This window comes from Heterocephalus glaber, unplaced genomic scaffold (genome assembly GCF_053883595.1).
Source record: "Heterocephalus glaber isolate CG9 unplaced genomic scaffold, H.glaber_assembly_v1.0 deba00001481, whole genome shotgun sequence".
In the NCBI taxonomy this organism is placed as follows: Eukaryota; Metazoa; Chordata; class Mammalia; order Rodentia; family Bathyergidae; genus Heterocephalus; species Heterocephalus glaber.
In genome coordinates this window covers 31008221-31026855 of record NW_028258317.1, presented here as the reverse complement: position 1 = coordinate 31026855, position 18635 = coordinate 31008221, and the positions used below count along the sequence as shown (strand labels likewise).

The window sequence follows — 18635 nt, the reverse complement described above, 5'->3', positions numbered from 1 at the left end:
AATCTATATAGTAGTTTTGGAAGTATGGCCATTTTCACTATATTGGTTCTTCCTACCCAGGAGCAAGGGATGTCTTTCCATTTTCTTGTATCCTCTTCAATCTCTTTTTTCAGAGTGCTGTAGTTTTCAGTGTAGAGGTCTTTTGCTTCCTTTGTTAGATTAATTCCTAGATATTTCATTTTTTTGGATGCTATTGTAAACGGAATTGTTTGCCCTATTTCTCTCTCAGTGAGTCTGTTATTTGTGTACAAGAAGGCTATTGTTTTTTGAGTGTTGACCTTGTATCCAGCTACTCTACTGAATCTGTCAATTAAGTCTAGAAGTCTTCTGGTGGAATTTTTTGGGTCTTCTATGTAAAGTATCATATCGTCAGCAAATAATGACAATTTAAATTCTTCCTTTCCTATCTTTATTCCTTTTATTTCTTTCTCTTTTCTAATTCCTATGGCTAATGTTTCCAGAACTATATTGAACAGGAGTGGTGATAGTGGGCATCCTTGCCTTGTTCCTGATTTTAGCTTGGAAGTTTTCAGTTTTTGACCATTTAGTATGATTTTTTCCTGTTGGTTTTTCATAGATAGCCTTAATCAGGTTAAGATAAAGACCTTCTATTCCAATTTTCTATAGGGTTTTTATCATGAATGGGTGCTGGATTTTGTCGAATGCTTTTTCTGCATCTATTGAGATGATCACATGGTTTTTGTCCTTGACTCTCTTAATATGGTGTATTACATTTATTGATTTATGTATGTTGAACCATCCTTGCATCCCTGGGATAAATCTGACTTGGTCAGGGTGTATGATCTTCTTGATGACCCTCTGAATTCTGTTTGCCAGTATCTTGTTGAAGATTTTTGCATCTGTGTTCATTAGGGAGATTGGCCTGTAGTTCTCATTTTGGATTGGGTCTTTCCCTGGTTTTGGAATCAAAGTAACATTGGCTTCCAGGGATGAATTTGGAAGTATTGCTTCCCTTTCAATTTCCTTGATGAGTTTAAAGAGTAATGGCGATAGTTCTTCTTTAAATGTCTTGTAAAATTCAGCAGTGAAGCCATCCAGACCTGGGCTTTTCTTTGTTGGTAAATATTTTATTATATTTTCAATTTCACTCATTATGAGTGGGGTGTTTAGAATTTCTATATCTTCTTTATTTTACTTTGGCAATTTGTATGTATCTAGGAATCTGCCCATTTCTTCTGTGTTTTCTATTTTATTGGAGTAGAGGTTCTTGAAGTAGGTATTGATGATCCTCTGGATTTCTGCTGGATCTGTTGTGACTTCACCTTTTTCATTCTTAATTGCATGTATTTGTGCCTTTTCTTTCCTTTTATTGATAAAGTTGGCTAAAGGTTTATCGATTTCATTTATTCCTTCAAAAAACCAACTCTTTGATTCATTGATTTTTTGTATTGTTCTCTTAGTCTCCATTGCATTGATTTCTGCCCTGATCTTCATAATTTCCTCTCTTGTATTAGCTTTGGATTCATTATGGTCTTCTTTTTCTAGGAGCTTGAGGTTCTGCATTAGGTTATTTATCTGAATTTTCTCTGTTTTCCTAATATGGGCATTCACTGCTATGAATTTCCCTGGTAGAACTGCTTTCACTGTGTCCCATAGATTCCTGTATGTTGTACTGGCATTTTCATTTACTTGTAGAAACTGTTTAATTTCTTCTTTAATTACTTCTGTGACCCATTGGTTGTTCAAGAGGGTGTTATTCAGTTTCCATGTGTTTGTTGGGGTTTTGCAGTTTCTTATGTTATTGATCTCCAATTTTATTGCACTATGGTCTGATAATATACAGGGGGTAACTTCAATTCTTTTACATTTACTTAAACATGTCCTATGAGCTAGCATGTTGTCTATTCTGGAGAATGACCCATGTGCAGCTGAACATTCTGTAAACATCTATTAAGTCCATTTGTACAATAGCTTGGTTCAGTTCTAGAATTTCCTTGTTAACTTTTTGTCTAGATTATCTGTCTATTTGTGATAGTGGGGTATTGAGGTCCCCCACTGCAATTGTGTTAGTGTTTATTTGGTTTTTCATATCTATTAATATTTGTTTTGTATAGTTGGGGGCATTCGTATTTGGTGCATATATATTTATGATTGTCATCTCTTCCTCTTGGATTGTTCCCTTCACAAGGATGTAGTGACCATCTTTGTCTCTCTTAATTAGTTTTGGTTTGAAATCTACTTTGTCTACAAATAAGATTGCTACCCCTGCTTTCTTCTGGGTTCCTGTGGCATTGAGAACTGTTTTCCATCCTTTTACTTTCAGCCTATGAGTTTCTTTTTGAGTTAGGTGTGTTTCTTGTATACAGCATATTGTTACATTTTGCTTTTTAATCCATTCTGCCAGTCTATTTCTTTTGATTGGTGAATTGAGGCCATTAACATTGAGGGTTATAATTGATAGATATTGATTTATCTTTGTCATGATGTTTTACTTTTGTTGGCTCTTTTATTTCTTATTTTTCCCCCTTTCCCATTAGTGTCTTACCTTGCCTGGTGGCTTCCCTCTGTTGGGCCTCATGGAGTTGTGGTCTTCATTGATTTTTTTCTAGGATATTGTTTAGAATTGCTTGTAGTGCTGGTTTGGTGTTCGTGAAATTTCTCAGGTGTTCTTTGTTGTGGAAATATCTAATTTCCCCATCGATTTTGAAAGATAATTTTGCAGGATACAACAGTCTAGGTTGGAAGTTATTTTCTTTTAGGGCTTGAAATACTTCACTCCAGGCTCTCCTTGATTTGAAGGTTTGTGTTGAGATGTCTGCCGTGATTCTTATGGGCTTTCCTTTGTAGGTGATTGTTTCTTTTCTCTAACTGCTTGTAGGATTTTGTTTTTCTGTTGGGTTTCTGGGATCTTGACTCTTATATGTCTAGATGTAGATTTTTTTTGATCATGGCTAGTTGGAGTTCTATATGCCTCACTTATCTGTATGTCCAATTCTCTACCTCTGTCTGGGAAGTTTTCTGTGAAAAGTTTTTTATGTCAATTGTGCTTTCTCCTGTTTTTTCATGGACTCCTATCAGTCTTATGTTATTCTTCTTTGCATCATCTAGCAGTTGTTGGATTGATTTCTCATGGTCCCTTACTATTTTTAAGAAATCTCTATTTTCATAGTCCTTCCACAATCCTGTCTTCTATATCTGATATTCTATCTTCAGATTCCCTTAATGGGCTGTGGATACTTTCAATGGAGTTTCTGATCTCCTGAATATCTGTTTGAATCTGTTTCATGGATTTCATTTCTTTCTTATGTTGAGCGATCGTAGTTTCCATTTCTTTCTTATGCTGGGTATTCATGGTTTCCAGCATGTTTCTGAGCTCATCTATTTTTTTTTATCTGTTTCTGTTCTAGATCCTCTAATCATGTCTTTCACTCTGCTCACCATCTCTGTAGATGTCTGGGAGATTATTCCTGCTTTGAATTTTTCTAGAGCCTCATTCCTGTGCTATCAGTTCAGGGTAACCAGGTGGTTGGTTATGGGACTTTTCCATCCCATTTCCCCCAGGATTTACCCTTGGTGGGGTGGAAGTCTGAGTTTGTGCCTTGCTTAAATGTCTTCTCATTTTTGTTTTTGGTACTGTCCTTGGTTTAACTCCTGGGTTGATAGTTTGAAATTGTTTATTGTAAATATCTTTGTTGCTTGTAATTAGAACCCTTATGATTCTAATTCACAGAATGATTGCTTCTCAGAGGTGTCTTCCAGATATAGCTGGTCTTTAAGTTTTGAGTCTCTAATGACTCTAAGGCTATGTCATTTTCCTGATACTAGGAAGGTTCATTGACTAGATCAATAACAACACCTTAGCCCAAGTGATACAATCAACAAAACCATTGCATCAATTACATCTTCAAAAATGACATTTTGTGGTAGTTATTAATCTATCACCTTTAGCTGTGTGAATTAAATCAAGATTGAGGAACAGCCCAACATATAGTGAATAAACTCTTCAACATAACAACTTTATCCTTTGGGATTGGAGTTATAAGGGGTAGGGGAGGGAGGGGCCAATGGGAAGAAGGATAGGGGAAGGTTAGCAGTGTGGCCAGAGGACACAGGTGAGAAGGAAAAAGAGAATAATAGTAAAATAAAGAACTCTGAGTGTGGACCAAAACAGGGACAAAAAGGGAAGCTAAACAATGTGAGAGAGCAGGAAAGTGAGTGTAAGAGAGAAAGGAAAGAGAAAAGAAAGAATAAAAGAAAAAAAGGAGAGAAAAACAAATATTTGCAAAGAGTATGGAAAAAAATTAAAGATAAGAGGAGCAAAAGTAAAGAAAAGAGAAAAAAACCAACTAATAATACTAATGTTGGGAATAAAAAAAACAATGAAGATGTAGGGCCTATTTCAGTGTATGTCTCTACTGTCACAATAGACAGTGTGGGTAGCAGTGTGCAGATCTAAGTCAATGAGTCTCAGCAAGGCAGTAGCAGACCCATGAGATTCAGGCAGATTTCTGGGTGCAAGTCCCAAATTGAGCTCCCTGTCCTCCTGTGGGGTTGAACTCTGCAGAGTTGTATTTCAGGTTCCAGCTGCCCTTCCCCTGAAATTAGACCCAATCCTGATGGGAGGTGAAGATGACTCCAACTTACCCAGTACTGTGGTCTGGTGGTCTGGTGTTCTCTGCATCTTTGTAGTGTGGAACCAGGTGGCTGTACAGAGCAGAGGCCAGAGGAGCAGGGTGGGGGTTGTCCAGTGGATTGCTGCTGGGGTGCGGGCTGATTCGACATGTTCCACATGACTCAAGACCTCGGTAGGGTGTCCACAGACCTGCCTGTGTGCAGCGGGCTGATTTGGCATGTTCCGCATGACTCCTGACCTTGGTAGGGTGTCCACAGACCTGGCTGTCTGCAGCGGGATGATTCGGCATGTTCCACATGACTCACGACCTCAGTAGGGCATCTGGCTGGTTCTACTATTTTAACTGCAGGTTCCATTCAAACATGGTTATTGTGCAGCTCACTTACACATCAATGGAAGGGGAGGACATAAGTTCAGATACTTCTCAGAGAAAGCAGGTAGAAGGACCCTTTTGTGGCAATCAAATCTCCATGTATGAAGTAAAACTTTGGTCACTTGAGTGTCTGCTTGTCTGTATTGCAGAACTGTACAGCACATTTCTATGAGGCTTTTCATATAGATGGCAATTAGTAGAAAATGCCCCCGAGTTCTACTGCAGAGAAAATGCCTGGAGTGCTGTCAACTTTGTCATCAGTAGAACTTGAGTTTAGAAGTCAAACACATTTTTCCAAATTTTTCTGCAGTTTGAACTACAGGTTTCATTCAAATGTTGTAGCCTGGCCAGGTATCCAATAGAAATCAATGGAAGGGCAGGACATAAAGTGAGTTACTTCTCAGAGAAAGCAGCTACAATTGCCCTTGGGTGCCAATCAACTCCACTCCAGCAATGAAGTCAAAGTCTCATCAGTTGAATTTCTGCTCATTTCTGTTGCAGATTTTAGAGCACATCCCTATGAGGCTTGTACTGGGAATGGGAGTTTAGAATAAAATGTGCCACGCAGTTCTGCTGCCAAGAAAGGCCTGGAGAGCTCTCAAGTTTCTCCTAAGAAGAACTTTCCATTAGAAGCCAAGGCTACTTTTGAAAATGGTTCTGCATTTTGTTCTGCAGGTTTCATTGAACCATTTTCCATGGGAGAGCTCTAACAGAGGAGCCAATGGCAGTGTAGGACATAAAGTCCAGGGATTTCTCTGAGAAAGCAGGTAGAACTGGTCTGATGTGGAAATCAACTCATTCCAGGAAGGAAGTAAAATAGTAGCCACTCCTGTGTCTGCCTGTCTGCATTCCAGATTTGTACAGCAATGGTTGTGGAATGGTTGTGCAGTTTGAACTGCAGGTTTCTTTCAAAAAAGCTTTCCCGGCCAGCTCTTTCATAGATACCAATGAAAGGACATGACATAAAGTGGAGTTACTTCTGAGAGAAAGCAGCTAGAACTGCTCTGATGTTGAAATTAACTCAACTTCAAGAATAAAGTAAAACAATAGCCACTGCAGGGTGTGCCTCTCTGCATTGTAGATTTGTACAGCACATCTCTATGAGGATTGAACTATGAATGGCAATTTAGACTGGAAAATCCCACCCACTTCAGTTGCAAGAAAAGGGCCTGGAGACCTGTGAACTTTCTCCTCAGAAAAACATGCAGTTCAAAGCCAAATCCACTTATCAGAATGCTTCTGCAGTTTGAAGTGCAGGTTTCATTGAAATATTGTTCCTGCACTAGCTATCCAATAGAAGTCAATGAAGGGCAGGACAGAAAGTGCAGGTGATTCTCAGAGAAAGCAGCTACAAATTCCCTGGCATGGAGATCAAGTCCATGTCAGGAAAGGAGTCAAATATTAGTCATTTGAATATCTGACTCTTTACAGTGCAAATTTTTACAGCACATCTCTATGAGGCTTGTGCTGGGAATGGGAGTTGAGACTAAAAAGTGACATCCAGTTCTGCTGCCAAGAAAGGCCTGGAGAGCTGTCAAGTTTGTCCTAAGAAGAACTTGAGGTTAGAAGCCAAGACAATGTTGCAGAATTTTCCTGCAGTTGGTACTGCAGATTTCACTGGACCATGCTCCATGGGAGAGCTCTCACAGAGAAGCCAATGGAAGTGGAGGACATAAAATCCAGTGACTTCTTAGAGAAAGCATCTAGATCTGCTCTGATGTGGAAAACAACTCCACTTCAGGAAGGAAGTAAAACAGTAGCCTTTCTAGTGTCTGCCTGTCTGCATTGCAGATTTGTATAGCACATCTCTATGAGGCCTGAACTCTGAGTGGCAATTTGGAGTCGAAAGTGCCATGCAGATCTTTTGCAATGAAAGGACCTGAAGATCTGTCACCTTTCTCCACAGAAGAACTTGCGGTTAGAAGCCAAATCACTTTTCAGAATGGTTGTCCTGTTTGAACTGCAGGTTTCATTCAAACATGCTTTCTGGCCCACCTCTCACATGGACATCAATGGAAGGGGAGGACATTAAATGCAGTTACTTCTCAGAGAAAGTGGTTTTTAGAAGGATCCATTTGTGGCAATCAACTCTACTCCAGGAATGAAGTAAATCATTGGTCACTCGAGTTTCTGCCTCTCTACATGGCAGATCTGTAGAGCACCCTTCTATGTGACTTTTACTGTGAATGCCCATTAGGAGTAGAAAGTGCCATCGATTTCTCCTGCAAGGAAAAGACCTTGACAGTTGTCAACTTTTTCCTCAGAATTTGAGGTTAGATGCAAAACCCACATATCGAAATGATTCTACAATTTGAACTGCAGGTTTCATTCAAACATGCTTTCCGGGCCAGCTCTCACTTAGACATCAATGTAAGGGGAGGACATAAAATGTAGTTACTTCTCAGAGAAACCAGTTGTTAGAAGGGGCCATTTGTGGCAATCAACTCTACTCCAGGAATGAAGTAAAAGTTTGCTCCCTTGAGTGTCTGCCTCTCTCCATTTCAGAATTGCACAGCACATTTCTGTGAGGCTTTTACTGTGAATGGCAATTAGGCTTAGAAAGTGCAACCTAGTTCTACTGCAAAGGAGTGGCATGGAGAACTGTTAACTTTGTCCTCAGAAGATCTTGTGGTTAGAGGCAAAACCCGTGTTTCCAAATGGTTCTGCAGTCGAACAACTCCAGGTTTCATTCAAACATTGTCACCAGGTCAGCTATCCTATAGAATTCAATGGAAGAGTAGGATGTATAGTCAGTTGCTTCTCAGAGAAAGTAGCTGCAAGTGCCCTTGTGTGGCAGTCAACTCCACTCCAGCAATGAAGTCAAACTCTAGTCACTTTTGTTTCTGTAATTTGCATTGAAGATTAGTATAGCACATCTCTCTGTGCTGGTATGGTGAATGGCATTTCAGAGTAGATATTGCCATTGAGTTCTGTAGCAAAGAAAAGGCTGGGATAACTGCCTCCTTTGTCCAAGGAAGAACTTGATGTTAGAAGCCAAATCCACTTTGTGGAATGGTTCTACAGTTTCAAGTGCTGGTTTCATTCAAATATTCTCTCTGGACCAGCTCTCCCTTAGAATTAAGTGGAAGGGCAGAAGATAAAATGCACTTGATTGTCAGAACAAGCAGCTAGAAATGCCCTAGCATGGCAATCAACTTCACTTCAGGAAAGGAGTAAAACATTACTCACTTCAGTGTCTGCCTCTTTACAGTGCAGATTTTTGCAGTACATCTCTATGAGGCTTTTACTGTGAGTGGGAGTTTAGACTAAAAAGCGTCATCCATTTCTGCTGCAAAGAAAGGCCTGGAGAGCTGTCAAGTTTGTCCTAAGAAGAACTTGATAATGATAGATTTCCCTTCAGTTTAGGGTGGCTGCTGTATATAATAGCTACCTTCTTTCCAACATGCCCCTACTCCCACCAAAAGAGTAACTAATACGTGCTCTCCTCCTAGCAACTAGTGACCTCACAGGCTCCTCCCATCCCTAGCCACTACCTCACTCAACCCCACCTCAGCTCCTACCAGCCCCACCCCTGCTCCTATAAAAGGCACTTGCTGCTCTGGCCATATTGCTTTTGTCTATTTTTATTCAGAGACAGCCCAGTAGATTGTCCCTACAATAAAGGCTTGTTGTGGCCTGGTCTGGTCTTGGTTTTTGGCCTTTTACCTGGCATTTCTGGTGCCATGACTCAGATAGTAAATGGTCCATTAAGGGACAATCCCCCATGGGACAGGGTTGATTGGCCTTTTGGCCATCTCCTCCAGACCATATCTGCCAAGCCAGGACCCTTTCAGGGCTTTCTGCCTTTGCCATTGCTGATGCTACACATCCACACTGGTCACCAATCTCTGGGTGAGTAGGAAGTTCAGCTTCCCTCTCATCAGGTTATCTGTTTCATTCTCACTGTCTTCCTCCAGGGACTTCTCAGAAATCTAAGCGCTTGGTCAGAGAAACCCCCTTGGCCACTGGGCCCAGGACTGTGCCCCTGGGGGATGCCCCATCAGTTGGCTCCTCTTGTTCTCTTCCTCCAGGCAACTCACTTGGAGATTGTCAAAGGAGATGAGGATGCTCCTCTCTTTTGTCCTCCCAGGGAGCTGCCTCCTCACCCGGTCTAACATGGGGGCCCAACAATCCAAACCCTGCCCCTCAATGCCTCTGGGCTGCCTACTGGCACAACTCAAACCCCTCGGATTGTTGGGACCAGACTTTAAGCCAAAAAGACTTGTTTTCTATTGTACTCAGGTTTGGCCTCAGTATAAATTAGATAATGGGCTTCAATGGCCCAAAAATGGCACTTTGGATTTTAACATACTGTGTGATTTATACAATTTCTGTCAGTCCAATGGCCAATGGTCAGAAATCCCCTACATACAAGCCTTTTTCCACCTATACTCTTGACCCTCCCTCTGTCAAACCTGTTCTTCTCAAGAACTCCTAGTTTGAGCTGATCACTCACTGCTCACACCTCCCCCACCTTATAACCCTGTAAGCTCTCCTTCTGTCTCTTTTGTGTTTTTCTTTGTCTCCACCACCGTGTGAGCCTCCCTTGCCTCCTCCCTCATCTCTGCTATCTTGTATTTCCCCACCCTCCACCCATTCTCACTACCCAATCCTTCCAACATCAGCCCCAGCCACACAGATGCCTCTCTGAGAGGTTGTCAGGACCAAGGGCATTGTTAGAGTACATGTCCCCTTCTCTTTCTCTGATCTTTCTCGAATTAAAAAATGCTTAGACTCCTTCTCTGATCCTGATCTCTATATCCAAGAATTTTGTTACTTGACTCTGTCCTATGATCCGACGACACAATATCTATACAATACTGACTTCTACCCTTCCGCCAGAACAAGAAAAGAGTTTGGATGGTGGCCCAGACCACAGCAGATACATTTTATGGTGCTGATAGCACCAAGCCAGTGGGAATACAGGCCATCCTGGAGGAGACCCACAATGGGACTCTCAGCTAGGCCAGGCAGATAGAGGCTGCAGAGACCATATAATTCTGGCTCATAAAAGGTTCAAAAAGACAGCTCACAAGTCTGTTAACTTTGATAAGACTAAAAAATAACTCAGACCCATAAAAAACCTGACACAGTTTCTGTCACAGGTCACTGAGGCCCTTTAAAAATATACCAAAATTAATCCTACCTCCCAGGCTGACACTCACTTTATCTCTCAGTCAGCCCTTGATATTAAAAAAAAGTTAAAAAAGGTTAAAGAGGGTTGAGCAGGACTTGCACTCAGATTTAAAATTTTTTTTTAAAGTAAGTGATGGATTAAAAACAGCTTAAAAAGCTCTGAAGAGCATAAAACAAAGTAGTGAGAAAAAACACTCCTGACTTTAAAAGCCAAGGTGAGCACTATCCCAAAACAAAGCCAGAGAAACTACAACCATGCTCTACCAGAAATCAAGAGGTTTTACAAGAAAAATCAAGTTACAAATTTTAGCTAATTGATAAATGTATTTGTTTCAATTGAGTTGATGTTTAATTGGTGTGCTTAAAACACTTCTTGTACGTTGTAAATTCTTGAATTGTAATTATAGGGTTAACTTGCTCTTTTCTATACTTCGTTGATAAAAAACTCAAGGTTGCTACCATTCTATTGGTAGCCAACCAAATTTAAAGTGTAACAATCTGAAAAAAAGGGGGGGTCACTTTAAAATTTTAACAGCTAAAGACAAATTTGTTATAAAAGGTTTATAGTGAGTTGGAGGCAAAATATTAAAAAAGCTATAAGTAAAAGATATATTTTTGATATAAAAGGATTTTATATGTTTGTCTTGTTAGAAGCACAAGACCACAAAAGGCCTAGGTATGTCAAGAAGGTGTGCGGAAGTGATTTATGAAGGAAATATATATGTTTGCTCGTTGGTTTCAAGTTTGTTATAAAAGGTTTATAGGAATAGAGTTTTCATTCCTTCTGATTGTAATTCTACAAGCGATCTCTGTTAATTGACCTACAAAAAGTTTTGAATAGTCTTATTTATAATTATAAACCTAAAAATTATATAGATATTATAATTCCATTGGGCTAAATACATTTGAGTGCACTCTAGTTTTATAAAGTGCCTTATATCTTTGTTTTTTGTCCAATCCTACAGCTGTTTTGTTTATAGATAAAGGTTATTAAGTTCAAGGCATGCTCCCCTTGGTGAACAAAGGAGCAGCCACATGGAAATATTTTCCAGTCTTTGTTCACTAGGGGGACCTCAACAGTTTTCATCTTACAACAGACTGACCCGATAGTTTTCATAGCCTTATAAAAAACTTACATCAATAAATATTACTTAAATATATTATTATACTATGTTTACATCAGTTGTCATCAAAGGGATAAATTCTAAATATGCTATTATGGTATGCTTACACTGGTTATTTTCAAAGGACTAAATATTCTGTAAAAAACAACAATAACAAGGTTTTATTTTTTCTGGTGTACTAAATGTATTTATACTTGCTGACTGTACAGGTTTTCTAATATTTGTTTATGATAATAACCTCCTTTTGATTCAGGTATTTGCCTTTTTCATACACTCCAGCTATTTATGATAACAGATACATTTATGGGCTGAGATATTTTCTTTAAATGGTATCCTATCAAAAGATAATAATTTAGATAAAAACTTTTGGTGTTTTTAAAAAATGAGTATGTTTAACAATGGCTCTTTTATATCAAGATGGACATTTAAATGTGTTACAAAGGTAAAGTCATCATAATTGTCATGTTAAAATATTATTTGTGGCTTTTTTTCTGTTAATACTCTACAGAAATTCAACTACTAAAACAACCATGACTGATAACAATAACAGTTCTCTATATTTTAAATTCCAAAATGCTTGGTATTCAGGTAAAATTATAATAGTTAAATTCATTACTCTTGTTACAATGCTAATACTATTGACCTTCTCTTCTGGGTGTTCAGCAACTAAAGTTTGGAGACCAAAACTAAAAAGGTAACTAGGCTATGAGGACAGCCAATATTTTGGCCCAGGCCCCTCAAGGTCAACAAAGATCCAGGACATGAGGGAATCTTCTCTACAGGGTCCTACATCTTTGGTAAGTTACTCAACCTCCTAAACAGGGAGATTGCTGGACACCAGAGGACAATGTAGGGTCACCCCCAAAAAAATCTCCCATCCTTTCACTGAAAGCAACTTGGTGAAGTAAGGCCATGACCCATCCTGATGGCTGACACTGACAGAGGAGCAGAGAGGCTCTATGGATGGTTCCAAAGTAATGGCCTGGGGAGACTTAACTGACCTTGATAGATAACGAGAGGGTCATATTGATTGACACAGGTCTCACTTTAACTTGATCTTAAACACCTGGAACAAAAAATAACCAAAAGAAGTATAAAATAATGACATAATAAAGCTAGACTTCAGAAAAATTAAGAAATAGCCCATCCATAAAAATCTTGGTTCATTCATGACACAACCATTTAAAAAAAAACAAAGCTTTGGGGACTAAATAGAAGGGAAAATCATTAATTAGCTACAAGTGTGTATAGATTCTTTTCAGAGAAATTAAAATAAGTTCTTTACAGGTGTCCAATCCTAGAAACTACTAGTCTCCAGATCTCTCCTTTTAGATAAGTGTTTTTCTGATTCTGTGATAACTAATTAACTATTGTGTAATTATCAAAAAAAGAAAAGAAAAAGTAAGAGTATTGGGGAAAAAAATCACCAGCTTTTCAGCCACAGTCAGGATAAGTTCTATACGAGCAGCTACAAGATTTATTCCTTTTAAAATAATGTACATCCTTGTTCTCTGTTTATGATGCCTCTTCTCTCATTGTGCTCATATTTCCTGGATACCTACCCGTGTCTAAAAAGATCAAGCCTTTTATGTTACACTTAATCTCCTTAAGTTGGACAGTGTCCTCGTTGAGGTTATCAGTTCTCTTTATTTTTAAATATATCTAGAAGGCCTCCAAAAACTGAGAGATACAGGAACAAAACTGTCCTTTACACAACTATTCCATGGCTTTGCTGGAACTATCAACCTAAAATGTGTTTTCATGGCCTTGAATTTAAAGGACAAGTCAGGTTCATAGTAACACTACAATCATCAGTATGTTGACCTCTAAAAGACATTTGCTGTTACATACACCTTTTATATTCCAGAAAAAGATTATAAAGATTATATAAATTGTGTTTATCACTTTTCCACTCATTCTCTCAGAGCAAGGACATGACATGGGCCCTTAGATCATGAGCTATGATCGCTTACTTCTATAACAGTCTCTTACTTCTATAACAGATGAGCCCCTAAACATCCAGCTGTCTCTGTAAAGCTTATGTAAATAATGAAAAAAAATTACACATCAAATGAAAAAGACTTAAGACTCAATTGGCCAGATAGATACACCCCCCAAGGTGCTAATCAATGGTGGGATATGTTTGGTTCCTGGAGCTCATGGCTCCCCTGGCTATTACTGCTCTTGGGACCCCTCAGTATTATCTGTCTGATCCCCTGCTTTGGACTGTGCTTGTTTTGCTGTTTTCAAAATTTCTTTCAGGAATGCATGAGGACATTTACCAACCAGACAGTCATGGAGCTCATCATGGCAGGATACCAGCCACTGCAGCAGAAGGAAAAAGCCCCCACCTAAGCTGCCCCCATCAGATCCAGGTTTAGCCCTAACCTTCACCCCTTTGTCAGCTTGAAGCAGCTCCAGAAGAAGAGACCTTTGCCCAACAACCATAAAACAAGAGCCTGGAATGATAGGTTTCCCTTCAATTTAGGGTGGCTGCTGTATATAATAGCTACCTTCTTTCCAACATGCCTCTACTCCCACCAAAAGAGTAACCTAATACTTGCTCTCCTCCTAGAAACTAGTGACATCACAGGCTCCTCCAGTCCCTAGCCACTACCTCACTCAATCCCACCTCAGCTCCTACAAGCCCCACCCCCACTCCTATAAAAGGCAGTTGCTGTCCTGGCCATATTGCTTTTGTCTCTCTTTTGTTCAGAGACAGCCCAGAAGATTGTCCCTACAATAAAGGCTTGTTGTGGCCTGGTCTGGTCTTGGCTTTTGGCCTTTTACCTGACAGATATTAGAAACAAAGATCACTTTTAAGAATCAATCTGTAATTTGTCCTGCAGGTTTCATGGCACCATTCTCCATGCGAGAGCTCTCACGGAGATGTCAATGGAAGCTTAGGACATAAAGTCCAGTTATTTCTCAGAGAACACAGCTAGAACTGCTCTGATGTGGAAATCAAGTCCACTCCAGGAAGGAAGTAAGATACTCATCACTCAAGAGTCTGCCTGTCTTCATTGCAGATTTCTTTAGCACATCTCTATGTGGCTTGAACACTGCATGGCATTTAGGACTGGAAATGGCCATCCAGTTCTGTTGCAATGAAAGGGCCTGGAGAACTGTCACCTCTATCCTCAGTTAGAAGCCAAACACACATTTCAGAATGGTTGTGCAGTTTGAACTGCAAGTTTCAGTCAAACATGCTTTCTAGGCCAACTCTTGCCTAGACATGAATGGAAGGGGAGGACATAAAATAGTTATTTCTCAGAGAAAGCAGTTGAAAGGGCTGGGTTTTTTTGGCAATCAACTCTACTCCAGGAATGAAGTAAAACTTTGGTCACTTGCATGTCTGCCTGTCTGTGTTGCAGAATTGTACAGCACACTTCTATGAAGCTTTTACTATGGATGTCAATTCGGAACAGAAAGTGCCACTGAGTTCTACTGCAAAGAAAAGCCTTGGAGTGCTGTCAACTTTGTCCTCAGAAGAACCTGAAGTTAGAAGTCAAATACATCTTTCCAAACCATTCTGCAGTTTGAACTACAGGTTTCACTCAAACATTGTCACCCAGCCAGCTATCGAATAGAGGTCAATAGAAGGGGAGGATATAAGCTGAGTTACTTCTCAGAGAAAGCAGCTGTATCTGCCCTTGTGTGGTAATCAACTCCACTCTAGCAATGAAGTCAAACTGTAGTCATTTGAATTTCTGCCCATTTGCATTTCAGATTAATACAGCCCATCTCTATGAGGTTTGTACTGTGAATGGCATTTCAGACTAGATATTGCCATACAGTTCTGTAGCAAAGAAATGGCTAGGAGAACTGCCACCTTTTTCCTAAGTAGAACTTGATGTTAGAAGCTAAATCCACTTTTGCAAATGCTTGTGCCATTTTAACTGCAATTATCATTCAAATGTTCACTGAAGGACAGCTTTATAGAAGTCAAAGGAGGGGTAGCACATAAAATGCAGTTACTTCTAGGAGAAGGCAGGTAGAACTTCACTGGTGTGGCAATCTACTCTAATCCAGGAGTGAAGTAAAACAAGTCAATGAAGTTTCTGGCTCTATGCATTGCAGATTTGTAGAGCACATCTCTCTGAGGATTCTTGTGTGAAGGACATTTCAGAGTGCAAAGCCCCTTCCAGTTCTGCTGCAAAAAAGGGTGTAGACAGCTGTCACCTTTCTCCTCAGCAGAACTTGAGGTTAGAAGCCAAAGCCACATTTTGGAATGGTTGTGCTGTTTGAAATGCAGGTTTCAGTCAAACATGCTTTCTGGGCCAGCTCTCCCATGGATTTCAATGGAAGGGGAGGCCATAAAGCACAGTTACTTCTCAGATAAAGCAACTGAAGGGACCTTTTGTAGCAGCGAACTATACTCCAGGAATGAAGCAAAACAGTGGTCACTCCATTCTCTCCTTGTCTGCATTGCATATTTGCACAGGACACGTTTATGAGGCTTGTACACTGCATGGCAGTTGGACTTTAAAGGGCCATGCATTTATATTGCACCAAAAGGGAATGTAGAGATGTGAGTTTTCCCCTCAGAACAACTTGCAGTTAGAAGCCACAGCCATGTTTTCAAATTTTTCTGCAGTTTTGACTGCAGGTTTCACTGAAACATTATTGCCAGGCCAGCTCTCCATTAGAAGTCAATGGAAAGGCAGGACATAAAGTGAGTTACTTCTCAGAGAAAACAGATACAACAGCCCTTGGGTGGCAATCAACTCCATGGCAGCAATGAAGTTAAACTAGTCATTTGAGTTTCTGCCCATTTGCTTTGCAGATTTTTACATCACCTCTCTATGAGCCTTGTACTGTGAATGGGAGTTTAGACTAAAAGGTGTCATGCTGTTCTGCTGCAAATAAAGGTCTGGAGACCTCTCAAGTTTCTCCTAAGAAGAATTTTCTGTTAGAAGCCAAGACCACTTTGGGGAATGGTTCTGCAGTTTGTTCTGCAAGTTTCACTGAACCGTTGTCCACAGGACAGCTCTCACAGAGAAGTCAAAGAATGTCGAGGACATAAAATTTACTTCTCAGAAAAAGCAGCTAGAACTGCTCTGATGTGGAAATTAACTCAACTCCAGGAAGGAAGTAAAACAGTAGGCACTCCAGTGTGTGCCTCTCTGTTGCAGATTTGTATAGCACATGTCTATGAGGCTTGAAATATGAGTGGCATTTTATACTGGAAAATGCCATCCACTTGGTTGCAAGAAAAGGGCCTGGAGAGCTGTCACCTTTGTCCTCAGAAAAACTTGCAGTTAGAAGCCAAACTCATGTTTTGAAATCATTCTGCAGTTTTAACTGCAGGATTCATTGAAACATTTTCACCAGTGCAGCTCTCCATTAGAAGTCATTGGACGGGCAGGACATAGAGTGAGTTGGTTCTCAGAGAAAGCAGCTATAACTGCCCTTGTGTGGCAATCAACTCCACTCCAGGCATGAAGTCAAACTCTCATCACTTGAGTTTCTGCCCATTTGCTTTGCAGTGTTTTACATTACATCACTTTGAATCTTGTACTATGAATGGGAGTTTAGAGTAAAATATGCCATGCAGTTGTGCTGCAAAGAAAGGCCTGGAGAGCTCTCAAATTTCTACTAAGAAGAACCTTCAGTTAGAAGCCAAGAGCACATTTGAGAATGTTTCTGCATTTTATGCTGCAGGTTTCATTGAACCATTCTCCATGAGAGAGCTCTCACAGAGAATTCAATGGAAGTGTAGGACATAAAGTCCAATTCCTTCTCAGAGAAAGTAGCTAGAACTTCTCTGATCTGGAAATCAACTTCATGTCAGGAAGGGAGGAAAGAATAGTCACTCCAGTGTCTGCCTGTCTGCATCACAGATTTTTTAAAAAAATTCTTTCATTGGTATGTTTTAGGTATACAATATGTTTACATTTATAATTGGGTACTTGTACCTGTACATGATGTATCTCAGTTCTTATTTTTTTCTCCATTACCTGTGCACCCTTCATCCACTCCACCCTTCCCTATTTACATAGATTTCATTTCCTTTTTTTTCTTTTCTCATAATTTTTCCTTTCCCTTCTTCTCCTTCCCCTGCCCTTCCCACCACCCCTACACCTTTGGACCATTTACTATTTCAAATTATCAATTATTCATTTTAATCATTTAATACTTATTTACACTTTCAGTTTCTCACACTAGAGAAACTATTCAGTATTTACACATGTGTGTCCTATTTATTTCACTTAAGAGTAGCAGGGCCTCAATATGCATCCATTTAGCTATGAATGTCTCTAGTTTCTGGTTCTTTAAGGGTGAGTAGTACTCCATTTTATTAAAAAAAAATCCATCTTTATCCAGTTTCCAGTTGATGGGCACTTGGGCTGTTTCCAAGCTTTAGCTATTACAAACTGTACCACTGTAAACATGGGTACACATATAATGCTGTGGTATGATTCTTTTAATTCTTTTGGGAAGATACCCAGCAGAGGAATAGCTGGGTAAAATGGGACCTCTTACCCTAGCTCTTTGAGGTATCGCCATACTGATTTCCACAGTGGTTGCACCAGTCTGCACTCCCACAAACAATAAAGAAGGATTCCTTTCTCCCCACACCCCCACCAGCATTTGTTATTGGTTGATTTCTTGAGAGCAGCCATTCTTTCTGGGGTGAGGTGGAATCTCAGTGTTGTTTTCATCTTCATCTCTTGAATGACCAGTGATGTTAAACATTTTTTCATATATTTATTTGCTGCTTTTACTTCTCTGTCTGAGAAATGTCTGTTTAATCCAGACGTGCATTTTTGAACTGGGTCTTTGAATTTGGGGTTTCTGATTTTTTTCAGTTTTTTATATATTCTAGATAGTAGTCCTTTGTCTGAGGTAAAGCTGCTAAAATTTTTTTCCCACATTGTAGGTTGTCTCTTAGCTCTGTTGGTGGTTTCTCTTGCAGTGCAGAAGCTTTTTAATAAGATGAGATCACAGTTGTTGATTCTTTGTGTTAGTTCCTGTGCTACTGAGGTTTTGTTCATAAAGTTTTTTCCTATACCAATGTCTTCAAGAGTCCTACCTAACTTACCTTCCAGTAAGTTTAGTGTTTCTGTCTTGATATTTAGATCTTTAATCCACTTCAATCTTAGTTTAGTCCATGGTGATAGGTATGGGTCTAGTTTTAATCTTTGGCAGGTTGAGATCCAGTTTTTCCAACACCATCTATTAAATAGGCTGTCTTTCCTCCAGTGAGGGTGGTTGGCTCCTTTGTCAAAGATGAAATGGCTGAGTATGTCTGGAGTTGTTTCTGTATCTTCTAATCTATCCCACTGACCCTTGGGTCTGTTTCTTTGCCAGTACCATGCTGTTTTTATCACAGTAGCTTTGTAGTATAGTTTCAAGTTGGGATTGTGATACCCCCAGCCATGTCTCTGTTGCCTAGTATTGCTTT

General features: G+C 39.7%; 1 long non-coding RNA gene across 4 annotated transcripts in view; it reads left to right on the top strand.

Moving 5' to 3' along the window:
• Positions 1-16115, top strand: part of LOC147825879 (uncharacterized) — a 61737-nt gene extending 45622 nt beyond the window's left edge. For 2 of the 4 annotated variants that reach the window (XR_015440054.1, XR_015440052.1), the window contains 2 exons: positions 11891-14213; positions 14602-16115. This is a non-coding gene — a long non-coding RNA (uncharacterized LOC147825879). The remainder of the gene's footprint in view (positions 1-11890; positions 14214-14601) is intronic. The other 2 variants (XR_015440055.1, XR_015440053.1) reach the window with 2 other exon arrangements.
• Positions 16116-18635: the final 2520 nt, after the last annotated feature.